This window comes from Hemiscyllium ocellatum (assembly GCF_020745735.1).
Source record: "Hemiscyllium ocellatum isolate sHemOce1 chromosome 15 unlocalized genomic scaffold, sHemOce1.pat.X.cur. SUPER_15_unloc_12, whole genome shotgun sequence".
Taxonomy (NCBI): Eukaryota; Metazoa; Chordata; class Chondrichthyes; order Orectolobiformes; family Hemiscylliidae; genus Hemiscyllium; species Hemiscyllium ocellatum.
In genome coordinates, this window is record NW_026867448.1 from 407,067 (window position 1) to 411,178 (window position 4,112).

A 4,112-nucleotide genomic window follows, 5' to 3' on the forward strand; every position below is an offset into this window, starting at 1 on the left:
ATGAACTGCAAAACTTAGGGAACATGCCCGAAGATGCTTAAAAGTGTGAAATCAGTAAGCAGGAAAGCATAGGAAAGTGCCTGAAAGTGCTAAATGAGTAACATGAAAAACGTAGAAAAATGCCCGAAAATGTTTAAAAGTGTGAACTCAGTAACCAGCAAAACTTAGTAAAACGTTGGAAAAGCAGAAATGAGTAACCAGAAAAACTTAGAAAAATGTTTGAAAATGAGAAATGAGTAACCAGAAAAACTTAGAAAAATGTTTGAAAATGAGAAATGAGTAACCAAGAAAACTTAGAAAAATGCCCAAAAAGAAGAAATCAGTAACCAGAAAAACTTAGAAAAATGTTTGAAAATGAGAAATGAGTAACCAGAAAAACTTAGAAAAATGTTTGAAAATGAGAAATGAGTAACCAAGAAAACTTAGAAAAATGCCCAAAAAGAAGAAATCAGTAACCAGAAAAACTTAGAAAAATGTTTGAAAATGAGAAATGAGTAACCAAGAAAACTTAGAAAAATGTTTGAAAATGAGAAATGAGTAACCAAGAAAACTTAGAAAAATGCCCAAAAAGAAGAAATCAGTAACCAGAAAAACTTAGAAAAATGTTTGAAAATGAGAAATGAGTAACCAAGAAAACTTAGAAAAATGCCCAAAAAGAAGAAATCAGTAACCAGAAAAACTTAGAAAAATGTTTGAAAATGAGAAATGAGTAACCAGAAAAACTTAGAAAAATGTTTGAAAATGAGAAATGAGTAACCAAGAAAACTTAGAAAAATGCCCAAAAAGAAGAAATCAGTAACCAGAAAAACTTAGAAAAATGTTTGAAAATGAGAAATGAGTAACCAAGAAAACTTAGAAAAATGCCCGAAAAGAAGAAATCAGTAACCAGAAAAACTTAGAAAAATTTTCGGCCAAGTGTGAAAAATATTCTAAGTGTCAGCGGAGGAAAATGCCGAAGCATCGGGAAAGATTCAAAAACTCATGCCGAACATGAGTTCCGAAGTGCCGGAGGAACTGGGCGAATTGAGCCCGGCGGTTGGCCAGATGTCGTTTTGAGTCTGCAGCCCGAAAACTTTAACTTTGTCTGCCGCGGAAGTCTGGACCGGGAAAAATCCAAACGGTTTTGCCGGGTTCGAGTTCCAGAGCGAAGCAGTCGAATTTGAAATTCAGACCCATTCAGTGCCACTTGACATTGTGACACAGTGAGGTTGGCGGGGTACCCGGAGATTTCTGGGAACACGATTTTTAGAACAAAATGGCGGCGCGGGACCACTTTGAAAGGCATCCGAAAAACGGTTCCGCGGGCAGAGCACTTGAATGACAGGCCTGTGTGCATGCCCAAGAGCTCTCGGAAGTCTAATTTTTGACACTTTGTCAAATTTTCGACAGACTTACCCAACTCTTGCTGCCTGTTCTAAGAATCAGTCAGAGGCCTGTGCGGCGGTCTCTTGACACTTTGGAGGGCGGGCAAACCCCACGTTGACTCCGGCCGTCCCTCCAAAAGGCACTTGCTATTGGGGGAAAGGATTGCAAGTAGCCTGGTTCCCGTGGGAGCGGCCAGGAAGGGTGCAGGCTGGCCCTTGCCTGAGCATTCCCAAAACCCTCTTCCGCTGAGAGCAGACCTCGCACGCCGCACTACCGGCTCTGGGAGTGGTTGGCCGCTATTGTACATAGTCCGGTCCTTCCTCTGCCACCCGGCAAGTGCGATGGCTCTGCCGCCCTGCGGTGCTCGTCACCCAGGTTTGGGGAACACGATACTTAGAACATGTTGGCGGCTCGGGACCTGCAGGCGAAAGGGGCCCCGTGGTGCTGAGCACATCGACCTCGGGTCTCAGTGCAAGCCGGAGAGTTCGCGGAAGTCTTAAAAGATTTTGACATCTGCTCAATTCTTTGACAGGCTTGCCTGACTCTTTCCGTCCGTTCTAAGAATCAGTCGGAGGCCGGGGCGGGGACGGTCTCTTGACACACGGAGGGTTGGCTTCCCTCCTCAGGTGTTTGTGTCGAAAATGAAGGCGAGAGATGCAAGCGTCCTGGTTCCCCTGGGTGCTGCCAGCAAGGGTGCAGGCTGACCCTTGCCTGAGCACTCCCAAAAGCCTCTTAAGCTGAGAGCAGGCGCCGCACTACCGGCTCTGGGAGTCGTTGGCCGCTATTGTACATAGTCCGGTCCTTCCTCTGCCACCCGGCAAGTGCGATGGCTCTGCCTCCCTGCGGTGCTCGTCACCCAGGTTTGGGGAACACGATACTTAGAACATGTTGGCGGCTCGGGACCTGCAGGCGAAGGGGGCCCCGTGGTGCTGAGCACATCGACCTCGCGTCTCAGTGCAAGCCGGAGAGTTCGCGGAAGTCTTAACAGGCTTGCCTGACTCTTTCCGTCCGTTCTAAGAATCAGTCGGAGGCCGGGGCGGGGACGGTCTCTTGACACACGGAGGGTTGGCTTCCCTCCTCAGGCGTTTGTGTCGAAAATGAAGGCGAGAGATGCAAGCGTCCTGGTTCCCCTGGGTGCTGCCAGCAAGGGTGCAGGCTGACCCTTGCCTGAGCACTCCCAAAAGCCTCTTAGGCTGAGAGCAGGCGCCGCACTACCGGCTCTGGGAGTCGTTGGCCGCTATTGTACATAGTCCGGTCCTTCCTCTGCCACCCGGCAAGTGCGATGGCTCTGCCTCCCTGCGGTGCCCGTCACCCAGGTTTGGAGAACACGATACTTAGAACATGTTGGCGGCTCGGGACCTGCAGGCGAAAGGGGCCCCGTGGTGCTGAGCACATCGACCTCGCGTCTCAGTGCAAGCCGGAGAGTTCGCGGAAGTCTTAACAGGCTTGCCTGACTCTTTCCGTCCGTTCTAAGAATCAGTCGGAGGCCGGGGCGGGGACGGTCTCTTGACACACGGAGGGTTGGCTTCCCTCCTCAGGCGTTTGTGTCGAAAATGAAGGCGAGAGATGCAAGCGTCCTGGTTCCCCTGGGTGCTGCCAGCAAGGGTGCAGGCTGACCCTTGCCTGAGCACTCCCAGAAGCCTCTTAGGCTGAGAGCAGACGCCGCACTACCGGCTCTGGGAGTCGTTGGCCGCTATTGTACATAGTCCGGTCCTTCCTCTGCCACCCGGCAAGTGCGATGGCTCTGCCTCCCTGCGGTGCCCGTCACCCAGGTTTGGAGAACACGATACTAAGAACATGTTGGCGGCTCGGGACCTGCAGGCGAAAGGGGCCCCGTGGTGCTTAGCACATCGACCTCGCGTCTCAGTGCAAGCCGGAGAGTTCGCGGAAGTCTAAAGCTTTTGACATTCGCTCAAAGCTTTGACAGGCTTGCCCGACTCTTTCCGTCCGTTCTAAGAATCAGTCAGAGGCTGGTGGGGAGGTCTCTTGACGCAAGGGGAGGGGTGGCGTCCCTCCTCAGGCGCTTGTGTCGAAAATGAAGGCGAGAGATGCAAGCGTCCTGGTTCCCCTGGGTGCTGCCAGCAAGGGTGCAGGCTGACCCTTGCCTGAGCACTCCCAGAAGCCTCTTAGGCTGAGAGCAGACGCCGCACAACCGGCTCTGGGAGTCGTTGGCCGCTATTGTACATAGTCCGGTCCTTCCTCTGCCACCCGGCAAGTGCGATGGCTCTGCCTCCCTGCGGTGCCCGTCACCCAGGATTGGAGAACACGATACTAAGAACATGTTGGCGGCTCGGGACCTGCAGGCGAAAGGGGCCCCGTGGTGCTTAGCACATCGACCTCGCGTCTCAGTGCAAGCCGGAGAGTTCGCGGAAGTCTAAAGCTTTTGACATTCGCTCAAAGCTTTGACAGGCTTGCCCGACTCTTTCCGTCCGTTCTAAGAATCAGTCAGAGGCCGGTGGGGAGGTCTCTTGACGCAAAGGGGAGGGGTGGCGTCCCTCCTCAGGCGCTTGTGTCGAAAAATGAAGGCGAGAGACGCGAGCGGCCTGGTTGCTTTGGGTGCTGCCAGGAAGGATGTGGTCTGACCCTTGCCTGAGCACATCCAAAAGCATGTGATGTTGAGAGCAGACCTCGAGCCCCGCACAACCGGCTCTGGGAGTCGTTGGCCGCTATTGTACATAGTCCGGTCCTTCCTCTGCCACCCGGCAAGTGCGATGGCTCTGTCGCCCTGTGGTGCCCGTCACCCAGGT